The sequence below is a fragment of the Lithobates pipiens genome, unplaced genomic scaffold, assembly GCF_037356315.1.
Source record: "Lithobates pipiens isolate NorthernLeopardFrog02 unplaced genomic scaffold, aLitPip1_a1.2 Scaffold_52, whole genome shotgun sequence".
Classification (NCBI taxonomy): domain Eukaryota; kingdom Metazoa; phylum Chordata; class Amphibia; order Anura; family Ranidae; genus Lithobates; species Lithobates pipiens.
The window spans coordinates 4,205,678-4,218,433 of record NW_027507875.1 but is presented as its reverse complement, the minus strand read 5'-3'; the positions used below and the strand labels follow the sequence as shown (position 1 = coordinate 4,218,433).

The 12,756-nt window shown below is 42.6% G+C and overlaps 1 pseudogene; it reads right to left on the bottom strand.

Annotated features, from left to right (window-relative positions):
- Positions 1-104: 104 nt before the first annotated feature.
- Positions 105-223, bottom strand: LOC143957316 (5S ribosomal RNA; annotated as a pseudogene).
- Between the last annotated feature and the right edge of the window lie 12,533 nt (positions 224-12,756).

Below are 12,756 nucleotides of genomic sequence, written 5' to 3'. Positions count from 1 at the left end.
CGATCTCTTTGGGCACTCTCAAACCTCTTGACAAATGCCAAGATGGTCACCTTGGGAAACAAGCAAAAAAAAGAAAACGAATCAACGCCAACAACATAAAAAGAAGTCTACAATAACTGGTAATCCCAGGTGGTCTCCCATCCAGGTACTAACCAGGCCCGACTCTTCTTAGCCTCCAAGATCAGATGAGATTGGGTGCTTTCAGAGTGATGTGGCCATAGGCAATCTCTTCAGGCACTCTCAACCCTCTTGACAAACACCAAGATGGTCACTTTGGGAAATAAGCGAAAAAAAAACAGGTCAACGCCAACAACATAAAAAGAAGTCTACGACACCTGGTATTCCCAGGCGGTCTCCCATCCAGGTACTAACAAGGCCCGACTCTATTCGCCTCCAACATCAAACGAGATCGGGTGCTTTCAGGGTGATGTGCCCGTAGGCAATCTCTTCAGGCACTTTCAACCCTCTTGACAAATGCCAAGATGGTCACCTTAGGAAACAAGCAAAAAAATAAAAATAAGTCGGAAGCTAGAGACAATACGGCCCGAGTCCTCAATTTAATCCATGCGGCGCATGTACAGGGAGGGCCCTTGCTTATGCTGTCAACGGACGCGGAGGAGGCCTTTGACAGGGTGGCCTGGAACTTTATGCAGGCCACCCTGGAACATATAGGTCTTGGCCCCAACATGATGAGCTGGGTAATGTCGCTTTACTCCACGCCATCGGCAGCGGTACGGGTGACCGAGTGGTGCTCGGACTCTTTCCCCATCACTAATGGGACGAGGCAGGGGTGCCCTCTGTCTCCCCTAATTTTTATTCTGACACTGGAACCACTTATGTGTCACGTTCGGAATGACCCGAATATTACTGGCATATCCAAACCCTCGGCACAGCACAAAATTGCGGCGTACGCTGATGATCTAATTTTTTCCATCTCCAATCCACACATTTTGCTTCCCAAAATACTTGCGTCTCTACAGCGACACGGCAGCCTATCAAACTATAAAAACAATTGCGCCAAGTCGGCTGTATTGAATATATCGGTCCCGGATGGTGAGGCCAAGAGGCTCCGCTCCTCTTTTCCATTCTACTGGGCTGAAAAATCTATACGTTAACTGGGCGTTGACATCGCAGCCGATTTAGCGCAATTGTACCTGCTTGATTTTGTCCCTCTCCTGGATAGACTGAAATCTGATTTGGGAAACTGGCATGCTTTAACACTGACCTGGTTCGGGCGCTGTAATGCATTAAAAATGATGGCCCTCCCTCGGATCTTATACATGTTCCAGACATTACCGATCCGGTTACCCCCAATTTTTTTCAGACAACTGCAGGTGCTGCTCCGGGACTTTATTTTGGCGCGCAAACCGCCCAGAGCCCGTTTGCAATTGCTTGCCAGACCAAAGGACAAGGGGGGTCTGGGTCTCCCAGATCTCAGACAATACTACAGAGTGACTCTGCTAGCGAGAGTCGTTGATTGGCATTGTAATGGCCCACACAAGCAGTGGGTGGAGATGGAGATTGAGGATGGATCCATTCCCCTATTGACCTCCCCGTGGCTCCTGTCCTCCCTACCAAAAGACCTCAGAGGTCACCCCGTAGTGGGAGCTACGTTGGCTGTTGTGCGGAGGTTGTTCCGCTGCACACACATTGCTCCCCTGCCATCACCAATGACTCCGGTTATAGGTAATCCAGACTTCCCATCGGGATTTACCAACAAGAAACTGCGACAGTTGACAGTGGTGGGGAAACAGCGTCTGGGAGAGGTGTGGCCCACGGGAAGGCTCCCGACCACGCAAACTGTCGCCGAGCTTTCTGACCCTCCGCTTGACTTGTTTAGTGCTTATCAACTTCGTCACTTTCTTCTGGCCATACAAAGGGCCCCCTACACTCCTAGAGACCTGACACCCTATAAATCCATCTGTCACAAAAGGGAACCTGTGCGACACACCCTCTCCCTTCTGTACAACCTATTGAGTAGTCAGGAGGAGGAGTCGACCCCCACCATTTATCCACAAATGGGAGAGGGACTTAGGCATCACATTTACCCCACAACAGATAGGGAAGATCCTGACCTTAGTACATAAAGCTTCCATCGCAAACCAATATCAAGATACAAGATAGTCTCACGCTGGTATAGAGTCCCATACCTTCTGAATAAAATGGATAGATCGATCCCGGATGTTTGTTGGAGGTGAAATTCAGATATGGGGACCATGGGACACCTTTTCTGGGCATGCCCGACCTTGAGGAACTTTTGGGTTCCCAGTAGCGTGCCTTCTACACTTGACCGAACAGCCTGTTCGAAAATACAAAAAAAACCCTCACGATGCAACTCCTGAATGCCGCCCGGGCCTGCATTCCCGCACTGTGGAGGCAGCCTCAGCCCCCATCCAAGGTGCTGTGGTATTCCAAAGTCAATCATATTCTCCGAATGGAAGAATTGACCGCCACCCTTCACAACACTGAAGAGGCATTTAGTGTTACATGAAGGCCCTGGAGGTATTTTACTGGTACTCGAGACTACATTCGGGAGGTGAGCAGTGCCTCCGTCCCAGAAAACGACTGAACATCTAACGTTTACCTACGTAGGCCATGTCTGCCCTGGGTGGCATTCCCCCCCTCCTTTTTGTCTTTATTTTTCTTTTTTTCCCCGTCGCCATCCCCCCACCTCCTCTCTCTCCGTCTTTGCACTCTCTTCTTCCCCCGTCCTCCCTTTTGACTATGCCTTGTCTCCTTACTAGCCTTCGGGACCCAGAAGAACCCCAGGGTTCTGGACATGACCGGCTCATATTTTACTCTGGTTCACGTAGGTCATGATAAGCTGGCTCGCTGTGGTCCCAGTTGTTCTCCATGATTACATTTGTCCGAACGGAGCTGCACTAGTTATACTGTACTACATGTCGGAGGTGGGGTTTCTCTATTTTCTGCATGAAACTGTAGGACTCCCCTCTGAGAACCCAGAGTTATTTGGCTGCCTATTTTTTGTTAGCATGTAATTGTGACCCTGGGTCATGCTGTATGGTTGACTGTTATATTTATGTTGTTCTACTTAATAAAAGAATAATAAAAATAAAGAAAATAAGTCAATGCCAACAACTTAAAACTAAAGCCTATGGCATCGAGAAATCCCAGGCGGTGTCCCATCCAGGTACTAACCATGTCCCAACCCTGCTTAGCCTCTGAGATCAAATGCACGCTCAACCCTCTTGACAAACGCCAAGATGGTCACCTTGGGAAACAAACAAAAAAAACAAGTCAACGCCAACAACATAAAAAGAAGCCTGCGGCATCTGGAAAACCCAGGCGGTCTCCCATCCAGGTACAAACCAGGCCCAACCCTGCTTAGCCTCTGAGACCAAACGAGATTGGGCGCTTTCAGGGTGTTGTGCCCGTAGGCAATTTCTTTGTGCACTCTCAACCCTCTTGACAAATGCCAAGATGGTCACCTTGGGAAACAAGGGAAAAAAAACAGGTCAAATCCAACAACATAAAAAGAATCCTACGGCATCCGGTATTCCCAGGCGATCTCCCAATCAAGACACTAACCAGACCAGATCCTTCTATGTCACCTGGTCTTTCCAGGCAGTCTCCCACCCAGGTACTAACCAGTCCTGATGCTCCTAAGCCTCTGAAATCAGACGAGATCGGGTGCTTTCAGTGTGATGTGGCCGTAAGCGTTCTCTTCAAGACACGCCCAACCCTCTTGACAAACGCCAAGATGGTCGCCTTGAGAAACAAGCGAAAAAAACAGTTCAAAGCCAACAACAAAAAAAGAAGTCTATGGCACCTGGTATTTCCAGGCGGTCTCCCATCCAGGTACTAACCAGGACCGACACTGTTTAGCCTCTGAGATCAGATGAGATTGGGCGCTTTCAGGGTGATGGGGCTGTAGGTGATCTCTTTGGGCACTCTCAACCCTCTTGTTAAACACCAAGATGGTCACCTTGGGAAACAAGCGAAAATAAACAGGTAAAAGCCAACAACATAAAAAGAAGCCTACGGCACCTGGTATTCACAGATGGTCTCCCATACAGGTATTAACCAGGCTGTACACTGCTAGGCCTCCGAGATCAGATGAGATTGTGCACTTTCAGGGTGATGTGGCCATAGGTGTTCTATTTAGACACTCTCAACCCTCTTGACAAATACCAAGATGGTTATCTTGGGAAACAAGTGAAAAAAAAAAAGGTCAACGCCAACAACATAGACCCTGGCGGTCTCCCATCTGACCCAGACCCTGCTTAGCCTCTGAGATCGGGCGCTTTCAGGGTGATGTGACCTCAGGCGAACGCTTTGGGACATACTCAAAACTCTTGACTGATGCTAAAATGGTCACCTTGGGAAACAAGCGAAAGAAAAACAGGTCAAAGCCAACAATATAAAAAGATTCCTACGGCACCTTTAATTAGGTACTATCCAGGCCGGACCCTGCTTAGCCTCTGAGATCAGATGAGATCGGGCACTTTCAGGGGGATGTGGCCGTAGGAGATTTCTTTGGGCTCTCTCAGCCCTCTTGACAAATGCCAAGATGATCACCTTGGGAAACAAGCGGAAAAAAAAAACCATGTCAACGCCAACAACATAAAAAGAATGCTACGGCACCTGGTATTCCCAGTTGGTCTCCCATCCAGTTACTAATCAGGCCCGACAATGCTTAGCCTCCGAGATCAGACAAGATCAGGCACTTTCAAGGGGATGGGGCCATAGGCGATCTCTTCGGGCACTCTCAACCATCATGACAAATGCCAACATGGTCATCTTGGGAAACAAGCGAAAAAAAACAAGTCATTGCCAACATTGGAGGCTAAGCAGGGTTGGGCAATCAGTTTCCTTGCCTGAAATAGGCATCTCAGAACTGCCATCTGGCTACTTCCCGGGTTTCCAACTCCTTCAACTAATCCCAGGAGACAATACTTCGCCTCCATCCTGGTGGAGGTTCCAACCACCCGATCAATGGTTCCTGTCACCTCTGTCCAGTAGCGGATCAACTTCGGGCATCTCCAAAACATGTGCATCATGTCTCCCCCCATGTTCCCGCACCAGGGTCAACTTGCGTCCGGCCAAACTGAAAAAGTTTACGAGGAGCATAATAGGTTCTATATAATAAGAACAGATGTGACATCCTATGTGAGGAGAGCCACAATTCACCACAGGCAGGATTCCTGTGGCCAATTATAGCTCAGGGGGGTTTAGTACACACCCCACACTATATAAGGCCGCCAGCATGGCGGCCTTGTATAGTGTGTTGCGGTGATCAGGGAAAGAGGACGCTCTTTACTGCTTGGGAACCTAGCACTGTTACAGTGGGTGTTATGTGCCTCCTGCACAGTACACACCTGAATCTACCCTTTATTACTGGTGTTCAATTTCTGCAATACATGCATCTGCAGTGCAGAAGTTAGAGTCGGTGTTGTGTGCCTCCTGCACAGTATACACCTTATTGCTAGTGTATAGAGAGAGTCGAGTGTATACAGAAAGGACAGTGCATATAGAGAAGCTAGTGTATACAGAAAAGGTATACATGAAAGCTGACATTCTATACAGAAGACTGGGTAGTGTATACAGAGAGTCTAGTGGGTACAGAAGACAGGCTGGTGTATTCTAGCTAGTTTTTACAGTCTAGTGTATACAGAAGACAGGCTGTGGTATACAGAGAGTTTAGTGTATTCAGAGAGTCTAGTGTATACAGTCGGCGAGTGTATACATAAGACTGGCTAGTTTACACAGTGTTTACAGAGATGCAAGGGTGTACAGAGAAGCTGGTATATATAGAAGACTACAGCATACAGAAGAAAGGCTAGTTAATACACAATACAGAAGACTCGTGTATGTAGATAGGCTTGAGTATACAGAGATGCTAGAGTAAACAGTGAGGCTGGGGTACACAGAGAGGCTAATTTAAAGAGAGGCTAGTATATACAAAGATGTTAGTGTATATAGAGAGGTTAATGTATAGAGAGGGTCGAGAGTATACAGAAAGGACAGTGCATATAGAGAAACTAGTGTATACAGAAGACAGGCTTGGGTATACATCAAAGCTGACAGTGTATACAGAAGACTGGGTAGTGCATACAGAGAGTCTATTGGGTAAAGAAGACAGGCTGGTGTATTCTAGCTAGTTTTTACAGTCTAATGTATACAGAAGACAGGCTGTGGTATACTGAGGGTTTAGTGTATTCAGAGAGTCTAGTGTACAGAGATGCAAGGGTGTACAGAGAAGCGAGAAGCTAGTATATATAAGGCTAGTGAATACAGGCTAGTGAATGCAGATAGGCTTGAGTATACAGAGATGCTAGAGTAAACAATGAGGCTGGGGTACACAGAGAGGCTAATTTAAAGAGAGGCTAGTATATACAAAGATGTTAGTGTATATAGAGAGGTTAGTGTATAGAGAGAGTCGAGTGTATACAGATAGGACAGTGCATATAGAGAGACTAGTGTATACAGAAGACAGGCTTGGGTATACATCCAAGCTGACAGTGTATACAGAAGACTGGGTAGTGTATACAGAGATTCTAGTGGGTACAGAAGACAGGCTGGTGTATTCTAGCTAGTGTTTACAGTCTAGTGTATACAGAAGACAGGCTGTGGTATACAGAGGGTTTAGTGTATTACAGAGATGCAAGGGTGTACAGAGAAGCTAGTATATATAAAAGACTACAGCATACAGAAGAAAGGCTAGTGAATACAGAATAAAGGCTGGCTTCTACGGAGAGGCTACCACTACGGAGATGCAGAACACTATCTAGGGTATATAGAGAGGCTAGATTATACAGAAAGGCTAGTGCATAGAGTGAAGCTATTGTATATAGAAGCCTGGTTAGTGTATACAGAGAAGCTAGTGTGTACAGAAGAAAGGCTAGACAGGCTATAAAGAGAGACAAGTTTTTACAGAAGACAGTTTGGGATGCAGAGATGCAGAAGACAGAGATGCTAGTTTATACAGAGAGACTAATGTATACAGAAGACAGGCTAGGGCATACAGAAGACAGAAGACGGGCTAGTGTATTCAGAACATAGGCTAGTGTATATCGAAGACAGGCTATTGTATGCAGAAGACCGGCTAGTGTAAACATGCTGGTGTATATAGAGAGGCTAGTGAATTTAGAGGGTAGGCTAAGTGATAACAGAAGACAATCTGGGCTATACAGAGACATTTCATCATTTCATCTAGCTCACATCTCTAATGGAGTTTGTCTCATTGCCATGTTATGCCTTTTCATTCTTATGCTAAATATAGATCACTACACGATTTTAATCATCCACATCAAGCATGCAATAAAACTATCATACATCAAAATAAACCATGTACTCTTTTGCTCTATTTTGCATATTTGTACCGGGACTGTGAGTATGTGACAGTCCTGACACACCATCCTGACTTATTTTTCTTTATTTCTTATTAGAAATGGAGAGTACTATCTCAAAATACGCTTAAATCTATTCACTTCTACCGCTAATTGTACCTTAATGCAAAATGTTCACAAAACCATCCATTTGCTACCAGACATGCTGCACATACTAAGAGTAATGTAACTATCGCTCTCTAACGATGTAAACAGTTTTATTGCTTTTCTGACATTGACCGAGTATATCTGACATTAACTGAGTATCTCTCTGCACTATGATCTTAATAATAATAATAATAATAGGATTGTGTAATGCAAAGATCAACCAGTCAATCAATAAGCTTTCTCATTGGTACGCAACTATTTCTCGGCCATTTTCAAGCTAAGCTTTCAATCTCTTACCTTTGAACAGCGATACTTCCTCCCTACAATATTAAGCCATTTAAATGTCCTATTGGTCGCCTATATTATACAACTCTGTTAAAAGCCTATATGTAGAGAATAAAACTAGTCTTACATCTTAATAAATCAGTTTTATTGCTCAACCAGTATCAGCTGTCATGACAAATAAACGTTTCCACTGTTTGACTCTATTTTCTGTATTACTTCTTTTTCTCCACCTTATCTGTCACAGTTAAAACACAGTGACAAAACATTTCTTTTTACCGCAGCAAAATGTGAGAAAAGCAGTGTAAGCCGTCTTTCTGCCATATGCAACCATCTCTCGCTACCTCTATGCAATAGGATTCTCTTTCCAGTGGAAACAGTCAGTGTAAGCCGTCTTCGTGCGTAACAAAATTAATGGAACGATTTACACGTTGGAATTTGCAAGCTACGTCAATTTACTCTTAAATAATGTACCTTTGCATTTATCCCTTGACTTTGCAACTATCCCTTGATCCCTTTTGTGTATTCACTTTATCTCGACCTATATATACTGCCTCAATATTTCCCTAATTTATTTTGCTATACTTATTATTATATTATAGAGATTACTAACTCTAAATCATTGTAAATCTAACCATAGTTATAATGTCCACAGCTAATTTTACGTTAAAGCAAAATTCACACAAAACCATCTTTTTAAAACCTTTACACATTAAGAGTAATGCAACCATCTCTCGCTACCTCTATGCAATAGGATTCTCTTTCCAGTGGAAACGGAAAACAGTCAGTGTAAGCCGTCTTCGTGCGCAGCAAAATTAATGGAACGATTTACACGTTGGAATTTGCAAGCTACGTCAATTTACTGTTAAATAGAGTACCTTTGCATTTATCCCTTGACTTTGCTACTATCCCTTGATCCCTTTTGTGTATTCACTATATCTCGACCTATACATACTGCCTCAAAATTTTCGTAATTTGTTTTGCTATACTTATTATTATTATTTTATAGAGATTACTATCTCTAAATCATTGTAACAAGTTATAATGTCTACAGCTAATTTTACGTTAAAGCAAAAGTCACACAAAACCATCTTTTTAAAACCTTTTACACACTGCACATTAAGATTAATGCAACCATCTCTCGCTACCTCTATGCAATTGGATTCTCTTTCTGACTCTATTTTGTGTATTACTTCTTCTCCACATTAACTGTCACACTGATAACCATTTGTAACACATAACACTTGCAACACATTTTTTAACAGCGGCAAAATGTGAGAAAAGCAGTGGGACGGTTTACTTGATTGAGAAGTGGTTGCATTAGCAAAGCATAGCAATACAGTTTGATTAAATTAATAACACATAATGCAACTATTTTACATTCACATCATGCATACATCCTAATGTAAGCTGTCTATCACTATTAATGTTCATGGTTACTGATACATTATGCCGATGACCAGTGGAAACGGAAAACAGTCAGTGTAAGCCGTCTTCGTGCGTAACATAATTAATGGAACGATTTACACGTTGGAATTTTCAAGCTACGTCAATTTACTCTTAAATACCCTTTAGCTGCTTAGCTCACACTTTGCTGTATGTAGCCGCGTTTACATGTAAATAACCAATGGGGATTGACATTTCATGTCCATCTCACATCTCTAATGCAATTTGTCTCTTTGCCATGTCATACTTTTCCAGTTATTATAGTTTCTCATCCGATAGAAACCTAGTCGTTGCTGATATTTCATGATTACAGCAATCATCTCATCTAATTGCTATTCCGACATTCTGCCTTGGTATTTCTTTGCAACGCTCTATTTAACAATGTAAAGGTAAGCTAGATATTTTGTGTATTTCCACTTAAACTCGACCTGTATATACTGTCTCAATATTATCCTTTCTAATTTTGCTAAATTCGATTATAGAGTTTGCTATGTCTAAATCCAGGTTACCTACTCACCTTTATTACGTATACTGCTAATTTTAGGATAGTACAAAACCATCTTATTGCTTCTTTACACGCTGCACATATTAAGAGTAATGCAATGCTACCGTGAACAGTTTAATTGCTCGTCTCTCATTTAGCTGGCATCTCTCTGCTATAGGAAACTGAATTTGTACTAGAACGATCACTCATCTAATATCAGTCCACTCAGTGCTACCGGGATAACTTTTACATTTAGAGTAATGAAATGATTTCTCAGTCATTTTGGAGCTACTGCAACTAACGCTTCCGATCTCATTTCGACTGCAATACTTAATCTCTGCTATTGCAGAATATTTAGCTGCTTAGCTCACACTTTGCTGTACGTAGCCGTGGCGATTGGCATTTCAACTCTAATTCACATTCACATTTCTAATGCAGTTTGTCTTTTTGCCATGTCATCCTCTGTTAGTTATTATGCTTTCTCATCCTTGTGCTCCAATATTGGGGTATATTCACTACATGATTAAAGACACGTAATGAACTTGATTGATAAAAACCTACACACGTTGTTGCTGTTATTTCGTGTATTTCCACTTAAACCCGTTATAGTTATTTTGCTATATTTATTACTAGTATAAACACTAAACCATCTAATTTCTACCTTACACGCAGCACATATTAACATATTAACATTTAGCCGGTATAGTGAAATAGTAAACGAAATGTGTAGATCACTCATCTAATATCGTCTTTTCAGTGCTGCCGGAACCTATTTTAAACTTAGAGTAATGCAACGATTTCTCAGTTTTATGAAGCTACTGCAACTAACGCTTTGAATCTCTTTCCTGATAAATTACGCTCTGCAATATTAAGCCATGTAAATTGTCCTATTGGTCTGCTAACAATGCTATGTATAATAATACAAATCTTTTAAAAGCAATATCGTCTCACTGCAATAATATATATGAATAATGCGAATAATGCTAATAATAAAGTCGTCTAAAACTCGGCTATAAGTAGAGAATAAAACTCTCTTACATCAAAATAAACCATGTACTGCCAAACCAATAACGGCCAATTACTTAATATCTATCAGTCAATGACTTAACAAAATAAACTTAGCACTCTTTTGCTCTATTTTGAATGGTTGTAGTTCTCCACATTAACTGTCACATTGATATCACCACTTTTTAACAGCACCAAAATATGAAAAAAGCACTTTACATGTTTCAGAAGTAGTTGCATTAGCAAAAAATAAAATCCTGTCTTCTTTACACGCTAGCTTTTCTGTATACATTAATCTCTCTGTGTACACCAGCCACTCAATATAGACTAGCCTCTCTGTCTTCTGTATACAGGTGCCCGTAATCTATATACACTAGCCTGCCTTCTTTTTACAATAGTCTCGGTGTCCCAGCCTCTCTGCATACACTAGCCTCACTGAATTCCCCAGACTGTCTTCTGTATACACAAGCCTATCTGTAAAAAAAAATAGCCGGTCTTCTGCATACTCTAGCCTCTCTGTGTAACACAGTCTCTCTCTGGATTTCCTAGCCTACATCTCTGCATACCCAGGACCTTCCTCTGTATCATCTAGCCTATCTGTATATGTCTTTTGTACAAATTAGCTTCTCTGTAGCCGGTCTTCTGTATACACGAGCCCCACTGTCTACTCTTGGTTGTCTTTTGTATACACTAGCATCTCTTTATACATTAGCTCTCTGTATACCCAAGCCTCTCTGTATACACTAGTCCACCGGTATACACTAGCAAGTCTGCATACACTAGCCTCTCTTTGTAACTCAACTTCTCTCTCTGTATATCTTAGCCTCCATCTCTGCATACCCAGGACGTTCTTCTCTATAATCTAGCCTATGTGTATACACTAGCCGGTCTTCTGTAGACATTAGCCTCCCTGTATAAACTAGCTGGTCTACTGTATACACTAGTCCGTCTGTATACACTAGCAAGCTTGCATACACTAGCCTCTCTGTGTAACCCAGCCTCCATCTCTGCATACCCAGGACGTTCTTCTCTATAATCTAGCCTATTTGTATACACTAGCCTGTCTTTTGTACACATTAGCCTCTCTGTATAAACTAGCCGGTCCTCTGTATACACTAGTCCATCTGTATACACTAGCAAGTATGCGTACTCTAGCCTCTCTCTCTGTATACCTTAGCCTCCATCTCTGCATACCCAGGTCGTTCTTCTGTATAATCTAGCCTATCTGTATAATCTAGCCTATCTGTATACACTAGCCATCCATCTCTGCATACCCAGGACGTTCTTCTGTATAATCTAGCCTATCTGTATAAACTAGCCTGTCTTTTGTACACATTAGCCTCTCTATATAAACTAGCCGGTCCTCTGTATACACTAGTCCGTCTGTATACATTAGCAAGTCTGTGTAACCAAGCCTCTCTCTCTGCATACCCTAGCCTCCATCTCTTGCATAACCAGGACCTTCTTATGTATAATCTAGCCCATCTGTATACACTAGCCTGTCTTTTGTACACATTAGCCTCTCTGTATAAACTAGCCGGTCTACTGTATACACTAGTCCATCTGTATACACTAGCAAGTCTGCATACTCCTGCCTCTCTGTGTAACACAGTCTCTCTCTTTGTATACCCTAGCCTCCATCTCTGCATACCCAGCACTTTAGCCTCTCTGTATAAACTAGCCAGTCTTCTGCATACACGAATCTCTCTGTATACCCTTGGATGTCTTTTGTATACACTAGCTGCTCTTTATACATTAGCTCTCTGTATACCCAAGCCTCTCTATACACTAGTCCGTCTGTATACACTAGCAAGTCTGCATACACCAGCCTCTCTGTGTAACCCAGCCTCTCTCTCTGCATACCCAAGATGTTCTTCTCTATAATCTAGCCTATCTGTATACATTAGCCTGTCTTTTGTACACATTAGCCGGTCTTCTGTATACACTAGTCCGTCTGTATACACTAGCAAGTATGCATACTCTAGCCTCTCTCTCTGTATACCCTAGCCTCCATCTCTGCATACCCAGGACGTTCTTCTGTATAATCTAGTTTATCTGTATACACTAGTGTATACAGACAGA